At 41.4% G+C, this 16,277-nt stretch overlaps 1 protein-coding gene across 1 annotated transcript in view; it reads right to left on the reverse strand.

The window, feature by feature from the left end:
• The window catches only part of wscd2 (WSC domain containing 2), a 37,362-nt gene extending 33,124 nt beyond the window's left edge, over positions 1–4,238 (reverse strand). Inside the window, exon 1 of the mRNA XM_023282366.3 lies at positions 3,494–4,238. The gene's annotated coding sequence lies outside the window, so the exon portion shown is untranslated. The remainder of the gene's footprint in view (positions 1–3,493) is intronic.
• Between the last annotated feature and the right edge of the window lie 12,039 nt (positions 4,239–16,277).

Raw genomic sequence — 16,277 nt, forward strand, 5'->3', positions numbered from 1 at the left:
GTGAGGCCACAGTCGGGACTTCGACTGACCTCCTGATCAACACTAAATGTTCTGAGAGTCCCAGTTTGGGGACAAGGTGTTGTAGGAAAAGAGGGAATTGTTTACACTGAACAAGTACATTGCCCTACACATAACTATAAAGATATAAATGCAGCTTGATAATTACAGCAAAATATGGGAAAAACACAGGCCACGTGATTAAGGAGCCAATTCTCAAAGTCTTATGGGAGGAAAACTATCAAGATTGCTGAGAAATCAAAGCAAACTTACATATAAAGTAAAAGATGGATACATTTTTTGACAGGTGCTTTTTAAAGAAAACTATCATTTGAATTTAAAAGAAGCTGGGAGTCTTTTTGCGCAGTCTTGTGTGCAGTAGTCTTCTTTTATAGACTTGTGCATAAAAAATAAATTGCAACCTTGCAACAACAAAAAATGTAATACATAAAAAAAAATAAGACAGACTGCCTAAAAAAATCTTAGGTAGCGTCTGATGTTTTGTTGCACATGTATCTACTGAAGATATAAAGTTATTCAATAGTTATCTAATCACTGTTTTCTCGCACTAGATGGCCTCACACTTGCAAATCAGGATGTTGGGAAACAGACGACATGCAATCACACTACGTTGCGCTCTGACAGACACGTACACACTCCTCATATTAGCCTTGGTTGGATTAAACATGTCCTCAGCAGGGTGCCTGTGTCTGTCTGAGAGAAAAGCCTCAACAGCAGGTCTGAGCTCAAAAATATAATTGGCTTTTAGATTATATCCGGCGAACGGCATGACTGCAGTCTAAAAAGCTTCCTCTGCTTACTGCACATCAAAATGGAACACAAATGACAGATGGACTTGAATATAATATATTTTTTGATGTGTTGTCCAGTGTTTTTCTAAGGTTATTGGTTTTCCTTTTTCAGCCTGTTTGTTCCCATTTTTGTTTGAGCCCGAGTTGAACTAAATGCATATCTATAGTTCATATCTAGCAATAAAATCCCTCGACTTGACTGGCAGATTAGGTTTTGGGGTTTCCCAGCTTGGCCTCCTTGTAGTGTTTCCTTACCAGCTGTCATTATCTGGATACGTCTTACAGAAAAGGTCTGCTGTTGTAAATAATCCCACCATAAGCTGAAAATCTGGCTGAGATGCGTATAGAGCGAGCCTGACCCACTCTTTGGATCTGTCCAACCCCAACAGTTTTAAAGATTACCGTCTTCGCAAAATCATCTTTTCCTTCCAGGAAAGAGCAAATAAGTTCTTGCAAGACTTCATAAATGGAGGTATAGCCTTTGTGTTTGAAAATCAGATCAATAAAAATAGATTCTGATGCAGCTGAGTGTGAAAATATGGTCCTGCTTTGGAACATCAGACACTATAAACAGTCTGAAACTTTCAGCACGTCTTTGGTGAAGACAGCAATGCTCAGCTATTTTTGTAGGCGCTCTAATGAGGATCTTGACATCCTTACTTGACGGTGATATATCAGGAACGAGAGCACTATCCGGCCTAGACGCAGCTCGCTCTGCACCACTGTCATTTCACTGTAATGGCTAGCACAAGCATGCAAACTGTAATTCCTGTCAGTACCTCTGGCGATCTTCAAAGCTTGTGGCCGTTGGATATGATCCATGGCACGTCCCTGAGAGGTTGCCAAGAGGATGAAGAAATAAGCTCTGGAGGAATTCAAAGCCTTCTCACTGTACTGGCAGCCACCCTGTCACTATACAAAGGACTTCACATCTGAGCCACTTTCAGGTTCTCCAGCATTTTTTTTTTCCCTTTCAGGTTTTAATCTTTACAGTAGGCTGCTGCAGCTGAGGGCTTCACTGTAGAGTGGCTTCTGGTGATACAAAATGCTCTGACTTTGACCCTGATTATTCACTCGTCAGCAGCAGCAGCAGCAGTGGGAACAGCATCCTCTATTTCACAAGTGGGCAAATATGAATTTCAGCTGCTGGCGTATTTCCCTGACGTCTGTTCACTTCTGCCTCGCGGTGGACTGAGCTCACGGGACAGCGCTGCCACTGTTAGCAGCAATAAAATCTATGTGATGTTATTTTGTAAATGAGCATCCACGGATTTCTGCCCTGCAAACATGTTATTATTAAAATGTGCCAGAAACTCTCACTGCAAGCAGCTTAACTATAATTCGAAGCAAGTAGGGGGTTTGTTTTTATTTTACAGTGACGTTCATGGTATTGATCAGCTCAGCTCGGTCTAGTTCAGCAGCGATGAACCGAGTGCCATAAGAAGAGGTTTACATGTTCTATGCTTTTTTTAATTTAGTGTCATGACAAGTGCTGAAATAGCAGCAGCTCGAGCCATTAGGGAAATTCATCAATTGATTTTAACAGTGATCAATCTTAGCAACCGCTATGGTCGTCGTCTTCTTCTATACTTCAACAGACCCCAATGAGCAGATGGTTCAATACACTAATGTACAGTACAACAAGGTCATCAGAAACACGGAGGCCACTCAATTTGCATAATTTCAATAAAATCATTAGAAGTTACTTTGGAGGTAATTTGCTTGCACAGCCGTGAATTAATAATGTAGCAGTTATTCTCATTAGGAGCCAAAATGCATATTGCATTGTACCATTTCTTTCCCCCCAAAAATCATATAAAGGGAATATATTCCTTTTGAAGGAGATTTTCTTTATCTAGTCAGTCCAAAACTAAAAGATATTCAAGAAATCCTTGGATTTAAAAGCCTGTAATGAGAGAATATTTAGGATTTTTGCCTAAAAATGAGTCAAATCTTTCAGCAATACAAGATAGTTGCCAAACACTGAGCTCATGTTCATGCTGGCTCACGTTGGATACAGGTTAGCTTCTGCCTGTTTTCTGAGTCTGATTTGCAGCTCCAGTTAAAAATTAGCAGAAGGCCTCTAATGAAATTCCAGCATCTTTGCACTGTGGGGAAAATGATGAGGATGTTCAGTCTGTGGGCCGCCAACCGTGCACCTGGTTAGAGACTAATGCATTTTACTGGGCAGTGAACATGAAGATGTACTTAAGAGCTGAGACACCTGAACATCTGTCAGAGAGGAGCAAGAAATAGTACAGAAAAACACGAAGATGCCTGGATTAGTCTACTAGCAGACAACAAATTAAAATACAGCTTTGATTTGAGTGTCTATAGAGCCAAACGAGGCAGATTAGGGTAGCAGGTCTGCTTTCACAAGTATTTGTATGACTTGAGGCTCAGTCTAATTTGAACATATAGCCTGTAAATAGTCTTTCCAGCAAGTGGGAGGCTCTTTTTAATTTTCATACGCTTGTGATCACTTGAAATAATACATAAATTCTGAAAAACTCGTTTCTGGGTTTTGGTGTAAATCACTGTGTTCATGTTAGTGCAGCTACACTGTGAGATCATCAAGACTTTTGCAGCCCAAACACAAATTTTGACACAATCTGAGCCTCTACTGTAAAATGTTTTCTTATTTTTATCAGTTATGATAAACGTGTCTGAAGTGTGCATCTTACCTCTAACAGGAGTCAGGATCCAGCAGATGGTTCTCAGGACGCAACTCAGCTGAGGATGGTCATCTGTGAGGCTCAGACATGTTTCATCTCCACCTATAACTCAGCCACATATGAGCAGCACCAGGCTCCCTGAAAGCAGATATTGGCAGGCTTTTATCCGCGGATAACCGCGGTTAGTTGGTCAGTCTCATTAGGTCTCTCAGTGCTGCTCAGTAATGTGCTGTAGCTCCTCAGCACCGCAGATAAACCGCTTCTTCTCGCCTCCAGTCGGAGGAGGGAGAAATGTTAATAGCCTTTTGGGTTTTTTTCGTTTTTTTCCGTTTTTTTTTTACAGTCTCTCCAGTTGTACACGAGCTCCACAGTCTCCCCTCCTGGTTTCAGCCGCTCCTCTGCTCTGTCCGGGTCATAGCGTGGACGCGATACATGCGGTGGGTCGACTTGTCTTTTCCGTCGCCTGTCCGATGAGAATGAAGCCTGTCTGACGCTGCGCAGAGGCAGCGCCGCACCGTGCGCCCTGCGCTCCCGCACGGACCAACAGCACTGCCTGCTGCACTTAAAGAGACACAGCAGAGCTCACGGAGGCGCAGAGATCTGCAGCCCGATCTGCGCTCCGCTTTCTGGGCCACACAGGTGAGGTCTGGCTCCCTGCTGATAGGCCGATTCTGACTTCATCCAGAATCAAAACCAGAATCAGATGCAGCAGATATTTTGCGCCTGCAGGCAAATAGTCCGAGTTGTGTGCAGCCAGGCAGGCAGCGGCCCTTGGATCCAACTGGAGTAAAATCATCACACGTGTGTGAAGCATGAAGCTGCTGTTAATTTACACCAATAAGAAGCAGATCTATTTTCAGTGCAGCGATTATGGATCCCTGTGGAAATGTGCTGATTACAGTGACTGGAGGCAATGGAGAGTGGGCTAATCATGAGAGCAGATATACTGATGACAACAGGAATAACTGGTGATAATTATATCAGTAGGCTCAGGGATGGTTTGGAGAGCAAATGGACAGCAACGGGGATGGTTTGCAGTAAAGGAATACTGTCTGTATCAGCAGCATCAATAAATAAAGCATCCTAATCTATCTATCTATCTATCTATCTATCTATCTATCTATCTATCTATCTATCTATCTATCTATCTATCTATCTATCTATCTATCTATCTATCTATCTATCTATCTATCTATCTATCTATCTATCTATCTATCTATCTATCTCTTCTTTAAATCTCTATAAGCCAAATGTTTCCCATCGGCAAGCCTGTACTACACCACTGTCACGTTTTGATTAATACTTGGACTTTATTTTTGCCTGCTTTGCACTCTGGTTTTAATCCTTGCTGCATCGTTCCCTCTCCAACACACCTCCAGATGTTCAGCCGTGTGTGTCCCTGCCGTATGCAGGATTTCCAGTCAGATCGGGGTGATCATCCATTCTGTTCAACAGCAAATCTCTTTGTGTGTAAACTGTGCTCTTCAATCAGTTTTATCATTCTGTGTCTGGCAGTTACTGCTGTTAAATCAATGGCTTAGAGCAATTGCATTATGCAGATCTTTAGGAGCCACACAAATATACATCCACATGCAAACATACAGTATAACAGAGATATATGCTGCGCTACGGGGAGTTTATTCCACCTGGTTATGGTGTTTCTGAAATATAGGAGGGTGTCTAACTGGAAGATTAAGTCTTAATGAAGGAGTATTGCGGAGTTTGTCAAAATCTATAGTTTCTTGTAGCTCCAACACCTGCTGTCTGCTGCCTGTGTGAGCCACTCAGTTATTACAGCTGTAACACTGGTCCTTAAGGGATGCTCTGCTGACACAACAGAGATGACTCTGCATGTTTCAGCAGCATCAATTCATGGGTTGGTTGTTGTCTGTGCTGTCGCCCATAGCGCTGTCACCTACAATTACCCTCCTCGACATGGTGACTCAGCGATGGACTTCAACTTCGAGGGCCCCTCTTGAAATCACCAGTGTGCAGTGGTGATATGAGTCATGCTGAATCAGGCAGACAGGATGGGACAGTGGCCAAACAACCCTAAAACTCTCAGTCGGAAGGCAAATGGTTTTTTTTCCCAGGTTTGGTTTGATAAAATATTGCAGGAGGTTGCAGATAGACGCAAAGCCTCTCTCCTATTCTCAAGGATATACACAAATGCAATGGAGGTCAAAAGTGGGGGATAAATCATGTGGTGCAAAGAGATAAAACTCCAGGCGAGCCAACAACCTTCATATATTTACGTCACAAGCCAGAAGCATTATGCATTATGTGAATTGCCAGTTGGGCTGCATGTGACAACCACTGGTTTATCTCAGTCTCACATGCAGAAAACATTAGTAAATAGAAGATAATGGGCTCATTGTGTAAAATCTTGACTCTCTCATGGGAACATGTTGGAGGCGGACTGAAAGGGGAGAGAGAATTTTCTGATTGTGACCATCTTCTGATGGTCCTGTTTCATGTCAACATCTGACAAATGGGTGTTGGGAACCCAGATAGCACTCAGTCCAACAAATCACACAGCCACTGTGAAACTGTTCTGTTTGATCCTGTTGTGTTTCTTTGGAATATTTATTCATATATGACAACAACACATATCTCAACCGAGGGAGCAGTTTTCAAAGAAAATTTTATGCGTATGCCCACGCATCGCCTCTTTATATTCAAAGGGGAGTTTCCCCCAAGAGATCAACCCCGCTTTTTTTTATGCTGGAAGTAGAGCCTCATGAGAAATCTACTGGAAATGCAGTATGGAAAGAGCTTAATTGTGAGTTTTTCTGAGAAACCTGGTCACCATTCATTTGTCACATGTCTTTGCAACGTGACGGGGTAAAAAGACAGATGTCTCACAAGCTGGTGAGAAAATAGAATACATATTTCCTTTACATTAGTTGTCAACATTATATGCAAGAAAAAGAGACCTCGTACTAACGTCAGAAGCCAACTTGTGCCTCATCGTCGCTGACTATATTTCAGTGTCAGATTTCTGAATGGACGCCGACTGCTTTCAAAAACGCTATTGTCAAGGAGCCGTTGTGGCTGTTTTAATGCATGTTTTGAAGTGCTAAGACTCTATTTATCGTCACAAAAGATCAGAAGCAGGTCAAGTGCACTTGGGAATGTCAGCATTGCCTCCAGCACATCGGAGACAATGAAATGTCAACGCTGTAACTTTGGCTCATCATCCTGAGAGCAGCTGACATGAGTAACACATGTCAACATACACTTTTGTGGGGGTGGTTAAAGTTCACATTGATGTAACGGAGAAGCAGAAGTATGAGGTAGTGAGGAAGAGATGTTTTCCACACCTGAAGTGTGTTGTGTAGTTACACCTAGAGACAGGTGACAAACCAAAGGAAAAAACAACATAAAGCGTGAGAAATGTGTCCACCTCATGTTGTCAGAACAACTTCAATGGACTTTGAGAGTGATTCTACAAATCTTGGGAAGCCGCCATGCAAGATAGATACCATTCTTTCAAAAGATGTTCCCTCATTTGGTGTTTTGATGACATTGGTTCAAAATCTCCAATAGATGTACCATTGGTTGACTATAAAGGCCAAAGCTTAAAATTCACATCATTCAGTCTCATCAGAACAAAAATGTTTCATCTTAGGATAAAGGTGAGCAGTCAGAACAGTTCTGTATTGATTTACAATGACCCCTCCCTCTAAAGAGATAAGTGGACTTAAACCATGCCATCAAAAAGTCTCCTACAGCACAAAGGAGCCACTGGATTCACTCACTGCAGGGGTCAGTGGTTCATGTTTTTCCCTTTATTTGCCAATATGTGCCAGTAAAAATGACATGAGCGTCATCTTTATCTGTATTATTGATTTTTCTTCAGTTAAAATTTTCAGAAAGTAGTTCTTTCAGTATTCATCCAAACCAGCCTAGTTCAAAGAGTTCAAAATCCAAAGATTTACAAATATGTAAAACACATACTTAATAATGTGATTAATTGTGTTTTAACATGATGAGCTCCACATGTGGTTGCTCCACCGGCAGCACATGTGTGACTGTAAGGCTAGCTGCCTTTATACATCCACTGTGATCTAGAGTTGTCCATCCTATTCAGAGAGTGCAAGAATTTGAGGACTGTGACTGAGAACAGAAGACATACAGGTAAATTGACAGCAGCAGATTGGACATTTGCATAACTGTCAGTAAAATCAAGAAAAACAGGTGAGAAACAGCAGCAAGGATTCTGAGATCAACGAGAATTGCAAGACAGACCTCAATTCACGGACTCTTTGAAACAGGATCAATGAGTATGAGTACAGAGGGAGAGCAATACAACGGAAACCATCCACAGGCTTAAAGAATAAAACTGCTGGATTAAATTTGCAAAAGAACATGCAACAGGAAGATGGCAGCTTTTGGAGACATGTTATGTTCAGATGAGTCTAAATCCGACCTACACAGATCAGGGAAGAATCCCAACCATTCTGCACTAGGGGAAAAGAGGCTACAATGTCAGTTTGACCTGTTTTTCTTACAGGTGTGATCTTGTATTTATTACTGGAATCATTACCTCTGAAGTGTACAGAGTAATTGTGGATGCCAAAAGAAGTCTCAAAAAAGAAAAACAAAAACAGGTGGCAGAAATTAATCTTCCAGCAGGATAACAATATGCAGCAAAACACCACCCACTTGTTGAAAGATTGTGTTGCTCAAGAGAAAATCAGAGACTTAAAACGGCCCTCCAGAGCCCTGACTTAAATCACAGGCTCTAGTGTGGTTCAACTGAAAGCTTGAAACATGGAGGAAATGTTCACCACAGCTGTTATAGAAACTGATTGATTAGAGATAATTCTGCAAGCTAAAAGATGGCAAAGTAGTTTTTTAAATGTTGCTTGAGTATCATCATGACACTCCATGGAGTCAATGTCAATGCTAGCCTTAGCATGTTCACAGCGACAATGCTAGTTGGATTGTAGATCAGCTGACTGACTTATATAATTAACAGATTATCAAAGCAGATGCTAACATGTAGGCTTTCAGTCAACTTAACTGATTAATAAATTAATTTTATCAACTTTTAACCAAAGTGTAAACTTATCTTATCTTAGCTCATGTAAAAATTCTGCCAGCAAAAGATTGCAACTACACACACATATTTACCTGTGCAGATACAATATATAATTAAAGCTGCAAGCAGCGTTGGACGGGTCCTCGCATCCGTGCGGCCCGACTGGCCCACACATATCCACCAGGAGGCGCTGCACCTGACAGAGTAAAGTTTCAGGCAGATTGGAGCATGTACAGGCTACTTACAGAGCACTTCCTGTTTCATGGCGAGAAATCCAAAATGGCCGCCAAGTGGCACAAAGATGCGCTCTTTGCGCTCTTTGCGCTCTTTGCACTCTTTGTTGAGTGGTGTTGAGGAATTTGAATGTAGAGGAATAGCAAAGAGATTTTGAAGATATTTAAGCCATAAGTTGTATTTTATTTGTTTGCTGTTCTCTCCCATTTGTAGTGAAGAGAAGTGATTTGACATGAAGAATGTGATTTGTGTGGCTTTGAAATTGTGTTAAAATGTAAAAATGAGTGATGAGGAGAAGAGTGTGACTTTTTAGTATTGTGTTTTTTAGCGTGTTCTTTAAAAGTTGTAGGTAGATTATGTTCTTTTTTTGATTTTGTGGATTGTTTTTTTTTTTCTTTCAGTGTTGATGTCACCGCCTTGACGAATAGAAGAAAAGCCTGTATTTGGGTATGTAGGACCGGTAGTCCAGAGGTAGTGATGGTGGTTTGGAACCTGAAGAGTGCAGGTTCAATCCCCCACTCTGCTCAAGCTTTTTTTTCACATTTGGGCAAAATTCGCCAAAAATCTTCTTGAAAGGCTCTTTACGCTCTTTACGCTCTTTACGCTCTTTGCGCTCTTTGCGCTCTTTGCGCTCTTTGCACTCTTTGTTGAGTGGTGTTGAGGAATTTGAATGTAGAGGAATAGCAAAGAGATTTTGAAGATATTTAAGCCATAAGTTGTATTTTATTTGTTTGCTGTTCTCTCCCATTTGTAGTGAAGAGAAGTGATTTGACATGAAGAATGTGATTTGTGTGGCTTTGAAATTGTGTTAAAATGTAAAAATGAGTGATGAGGAGAAGAGTGTGACTTTTTAGTATTGTGTTTTTTAGCATGTTCTTTAAAAGTTGTAGGTAGATTATGTTCTTTTTTTGATTTTGTGGATTGTTTTTTTTTCTTTCAGTGTTGATGTCACCGCCTTGACGAATAGAAGAAAAGCCTGTATTTGGGTATGTAGGACCGGTAGTCCAGAGGTAGTGATGGTGGTTTGGAACCTGAAGAGTGCAGGTTCAATCCCCCACTCTGCTCAAGTTTTTTTTCACATTTGGGCAAAATTCGCCAAAAATCTTCTTGAAAGGCTCTTTACGCTCTTTACACTCTTTACGCTCTTTACGCCCTCTTGTGTTGCAGGTACATGGGCCAGACGTGGCCATCGAACAGGCCGGGGGGGTCTGGCACCGTGTAGTTCCTAGAGCACCTCCTCTTTTTGCATTCTTCATTTTTCCTTTTGGTAGTGGTTTATACAAAATTAGCTTTTTAATCTCCACTCGCATTGCCTCAAGAGACAAATCAACCTCAGCACAAACACATTTAATGTCGTGAGTCTTTGGCTGAGAGCTTCTCAAACTTTACAGTGCAGTAAAATAAAATCTTTACGCTCTTTACGCTCTTTCGGGCAACTTCTTGATTTTGCAGGAACCACCCTTCAACTCCAATCCACTGACACTCCACACAACACACCACAACCTTTCCACTCCGCTATCATCCTCCGCAAGGTTCCCAGTGGGGATTCGAACCGTGACCCTCCACATGACAGACACACAACCTATGTGTGAGCTATCTTTCACACAAGGTCCTTCGTGGACTTTGTTGTAATGATGGTTGAAAGAGGTTGTCATACAGCCAAAGTATGTATATATTGTAAATAAAGCTGCTGTAACAATGTACATTTCCCCTGGAGTGGGGAGAAATAAAGAACTTTATCTTATCTTAAAAAGTGTCAAAAGAGCCCTGGGCTGGATTCGAACCAAAAACCTCCTGGATGAGAGGCAGATAACTTACCACTGCACTATCCTTCCTACTGGGTGTAACTGTTAGTTTTCATAAATGATGGTACACAAAACTATTAAGGAGGTGAAGATAATAAAGGTACTAAGGTGGATTTCAACCGGGGACCTTCAACATGCCAGGCAAAAAACTTACCTCTACACCACCTGTCCTACAAGATGCTGCTCTAAGTTTGCTTAAATGATGCTAGCAATTAGTACTGGAGCATCCAAAGGACACATAAAAAGTGTGAGTGGGGATTTGAACCATGGACCTTCAACATGTGAGGCACAGAACTTACCTCTGCACCACATTTCCTACAAGGTGTTGTTGTAAATTGGCTTAGATGATGGCATCAATCAGTACTGGAGCAATCAAAGGACAAATAAAAGGTGTGAGTGGAGATTTGAATCATGTGAGGTACAGAACTTACATTGCAGGTTTGTTTCTGAGACTGAATACACCCAATCTCATCTGATCTGCAAAGCTAAGCAGGGTTGGGCCTGGTTAGTATTTGGATGGGAGACTACCTGGGAATACCAGCTGCTGTAAGCTTTTTACTTCTCCTCACAACCTGAACAAGACACTGCTGGTCATTCACTAGAGACAGCTATCAACTAAAACCTCTTGGTTTCTTTATTATACGCTTTATGAGGTGGATAAACTGCAGCTCATGCTGATTTATTGCTGGTTCTGGTTGGAGCCAAAGAACAAAGGCATCACCTGTTGGAGCAGCTGATGTCCTGCAGCCTCTTCACCACAGAAAGCCTCTGACAGCTTCAATTCTTTACACTCTGACTGCAAGACACCAATCACATAGGAACATATACATGTGTGGAACAAAGACCTCAACTGACACTCAACATGTGTTTGACCATTTATTGATAAAGACATTCAAACATGTCTAGAGATGCAACACCAACGCACGGTGTAAGAAAGGTCAGAACAGACTTCACCTGCTCAGGAAACTGAGGTCCTTCGGGGTGCAGGGAGCAATTCTGAGGACCTTTTATGGTTGTGTGGTGGTATCAGCCATCCTGTATGGAGTGGTCTGCTGGAGCAGCAGCATCACAGCTGCAGACAGGAAGAGACTAAAGAAACTGGTTAAGAAAGCAAGCTCTGTCCTGGGCTGGTGTTAGACAGGAGGATGATGACAAAGCTGTTGTCTATCATGGAGGACATCTCCCACCCCCTGCAGGAAACAGGACCATCACCGGCAGCTCCTTCAGGGACAGACTGCTTCACCCACGATGTTTGAAGGAGGTCCTTCCTTCCTGCAGCAGTCAGACTGTGTTCAATCAAACCTGCTCCCAGTAGTTCAGATCACCCATGAAGTAACTGCAATAAAATGTAAATAAGTCAATATGTGCAATTTCACAAGATTTTTTTTTTTACAAGCATTTCTATTTCTTCTCTAAGGAGAAAGCATCTATTTATATCTGTGCACTGAGTGCTGCTTTTCTTTTTACTTTTTTTCCTATCTGCTACTGCCACACTGAAAATTTCCACACTGCAGAATCTACCTATCCATCCATCTATCTATGGTCCATCTACCTCCCTACCTATCTATCCATCCATCCTCCATCCATCCATCCATCTCTCTCACGGGTGTGGGGGTTGATTCACCTGTTCTCAATCACCTTAATCCACGAAGGCCCGGTTCTTCATTCTTCCGCTCTCTGCCAGACCAGAGACTTTGAAACCAGAACCTTTCTCCTACAATTAGTCTGGTTTCCCCTTTTTGTTTTCACCTTGGTTTAGTTATCCTTTCTGTGTTGGTTTTAGTTTCATTCGTTAAATAAACTCCTTGTAATCTTTGACCTGTGTCTGCAGATGTCCTGTGACACCAATGATCCCACCTGATATTTAGCATGTTTTCAATTATTGGTCCCATTTCTTAAAAAAAAAAAAAAAACAAAAAAAAAAAAAAAAAGCCCCCTGAAATCTGATCAGATAAATGAATGTGAAACTACTTTGGGTCTGCTGCACCTGCCTCCCTCTGATCTTGTTCCTGCCCACAGCACAATCTGATCAGTGAAACACTGAAGGACAACTTCAGCATGTAAAACATAAATAAGCAAAGGCTGCAACTCGTGATTATTTTAATTTTAACTTAACTTTATGTGCTGTTCAAAAACTTTATTTTTTCTGCAAATGTGTAGTGATTCCAAATCTTGGTTATTGATCTCCTTGATTACAAAAAAAATCTGTATCGACCCGGAAAAAAAACAAACATGTCAGGCACCCTATGATGTTAACTGTTTGCCTGAATGTTTTTGTTTAAAATCCTCAGTAATAACCTTTGACTGGTTGCTCTTAACCCTGTAAAACTCACTGCTGCAAAAATACAACATCAGCTTATTTTTTAATTACTATTTTCTATTATATATATCTGAAATAAACCCTAATCTGGGGTCTGACAGCAGCGTGAGGTCAAAGAAGCTGCCATCAGCTGCTGCACTTCTGTCCGTCCAGCAGATGGAGCCATGGAGCTGCAGTGAAGTGAAGAGCAGCACAAGGCAACCACCACTTCCATCCACTGACGCATTCAATTTGACTGACGCTAATGTTTTATTGACTTCCAACCACTAAACCAATAAAAGCTGCAAGCAGCGTTGGACGGGTCCTCGCATCCGAGCGGCCCGACTGGCCCACGCATATCCACCAGGAGGCGCTGCAACTGAGAGAGTAAAGTTTCAGGCAGATTGGAGCATGTACAGGCTACTTACACAGCACTTCCTGTTTCATGGCGAGAAATCCAAAATGGCCGCCAAGTGGTGCAAAGATGTGATTAGGGCCGGACTCTGATCATACATGTAAAATTTCAGGCAGATTGGAGCATGTACAGGCTGGTTACACAGCACTTCCTGTTTCATGGCGAGAAATCCAAAATGGCCGCCAAGTGGCACAAAGATGTGATTAGGGCTGGACTCTGATCATACATGTAAAATTTCAGACAAATTGGAGCATGTACAGGCTAGTAAGACAGCACTTCCTGTTTAATGGCGAGGAATCCAAAATGGCCACCAAGTGCCACAAAGATGTGATTAGGGCCGGACTCTGATCATACATGTAAAATTTCAGACAAATTGGAGCATGTACAGGCTAGTTAGACATGACTTCCTGTTTCATGGCGAGAAATTCAAAATGGCCGCCAGGTGGTGCTATGACAGTGAGTCTATATCGACCTATGGATGTGATTAGGGCTGGACTCTGATCACACATGTAAAGTTTGAGGCAGATTGATGCATGTCCAGGCTAGTTAGACAGCACTTCCTGTTTCATGGCGAGACATCCAAAATGGCCACATTCTGCTGGTCACCATGGCCACACAATCAGACTGTTGCAGAGTATTTTGATAATCTTTGATCAACCATGACTGGTGTCCATCCTGACCAAATTTGAGCTCTCTCGTGGTTACGGTGTTTGAGTTAATAGCTTTTTAAAATGTCCAAAAATGACAAAATGTCCAAAATATGAATCATATTTCAAAATGGCCGCATTCCGTGGCTCGCCATTTCCACGCCTTCAGACTTTTGCGGAGCGTTTTGATAACTTTTGATCACCCGTGATTGGAGTACATCCTGGCCAAATTTCAGCTCTCTTGGAGTTACGCTGTTTGAGTTTATAGATTTTAAAAAATGTCCAAAAATGACACAAAATTGTCCAAAACATGACTCATAATTCAAAATGGCCGACTTCCTGTTGCATTATGGGTAATGATGCAAGAGGCTTTTTTGTGCGTCTTGATGAGTTACATATGTGTGCCAAATTTCAGAAGTCTAGGTCGAACGCTGTCCGGGGGCTGAATTTTCGTAATTTTCTAGGGGGCGCTATTGAGCCATTTTGGCACGCACGCGTGCCATTCCCCTAAAATATCAAATTTTTCGCCAGTCCTGATGTGTGTGGCGATTTTCATGCGTTTTCGTATATGTTTAGGGCGTCAAAAATGCGTTTTCCCCGTCCGTAGAAAAAAGTATAATAATAATAATAATAATAATAATAATAATTCCTAGGGTTTCAATAGGTTCCTCGCACCACTACGTGGTGCTCGGACCCTAATAATTCTTAGGATTTCAATAGGTTCCTCGCACCACTTCGTGGTGCTCGGACCCTAATAATAATAATTCCTAGGGTTACAATAGGTTCCTCGCACCACTTCGTGGTGCTCGGACCCTAAATATTATATAGTTAACCAGTATATTCAGCCTGAAATATCCTAAATCCTTCTATGGTTGAGATTTAATCTCTAAAACTTCATTTCTGTGAATCAAAGTTAGATATTTAGCTGCTTCCTCCCATGGAAACGATCACTTTTCTGCCTGAAATGGGCTTAGATGTTATTCTACACTGCTTCTTCCTTTAGAATGTGCAGTTTTGTGAAGGCACCATAGCTTTTCACTCTGCTCAAACACTGTAAAAACACTCTCCACTACTAAATGGCAAGTTGTAATATTGGAATAATGCAGTTAAATATGTCCGACCAGGACTCTGAACTTGGCTGTGTTAACTGTGACTTCCAGCCTATCAAAAATAAAAAACACATTTTAGCAAGGTAAAAATAAAACAAACAATAAAACCTTAATATTCACTAGAGGGGACCTCTAATGTTTCATAATCATCCAGCTTAGTTTGTATTAATACTGTTGGAACAAACTGTTGCCACAAGCACAACTGATTTAGCTCTTCTTTTTCTTATTTTCCACTGGAATATTGTTGATTGTTCCTGTATGTCAATCAGCTGGTAATCACGTGTCATGTTTATTGATCTGAGTAGTGATTTATTATCTGCCTGGTGGCGTCTAGCCCATCAGCGCTCCTCCATGGGATTAGCAGTGAAATCACTGCAGCATGAAACATTCTAAAACAGACATTGATCCGCCATGTTTGGGTTTCTGTGCACAGTGGTAATCATTCTAGCTGATGAGAAACCTTTAAGTTCTTTTCTGGAATATTTCCCATTGATTTGACACAGAAATAATACGATCAATAAGGGTAGTTGCTCTGTACTCTGCTTGACCTTTAAACCAATAAACACTTGCTTCCCACTTTGCAGGCAGCTTTTTGAAAAGAATTTCAGTTATATAAGCAACTTTTTCTGCTTCATGTCGTGAGTAATTCTTTTTTGTGAGTGTTTTCTAAATCTTACATAAATCTTAGATTATTTTGCTGTGATTCAAGGATGTTGGTAAATGTTTTTCTCGCAAGTGTTAGTCAGATCTGAAGCACTTACTTTTAGAAATCACTGAGTTCCTCTTTAACAGTTTGCACCAATTCACACACAGCACATTTACATACAGTCTGAGCAATTAGAAATCTTTGTGAAACTAAATAAATCTATAAATCTTTGTCTGCGATTCCTCATTGTTCTTACCTTGGTGTTCCCCCCTCAGGGATTTCAGACAAAGAGCACAGAACCATAAAATGCTGCTTCATTTCCAAGATTGTTTTCCTGACGACCATAAACTGAGACTGAAAACTAATTCTAACCGTCAGCCACATGACGGAAGACAGCGACACTGCTGCCGTCGCTGCTAACAGCTGTTCTGTTATGACTGTTGCCTGCTAAGAGGAACTGTTTCATTGTCAGTTCGAGCAGCTCTCAGAGTTTTCACACCTACAAAACTTCCTGTCTACATGTAGCTCTACAGCCAGACCACACAGAAATCTCAGTACCACTGAAAACACAAGTGTTTTCCATGTAGCGAA

Source organism: Amphiprion ocellaris, chromosome 6 (assembly GCF_022539595.1).
Source record: "Amphiprion ocellaris isolate individual 3 ecotype Okinawa chromosome 6, ASM2253959v1, whole genome shotgun sequence".
In the NCBI taxonomy this organism is placed as follows: domain Eukaryota; kingdom Metazoa; phylum Chordata; class Actinopteri; family Pomacentridae; genus Amphiprion; species Amphiprion ocellaris.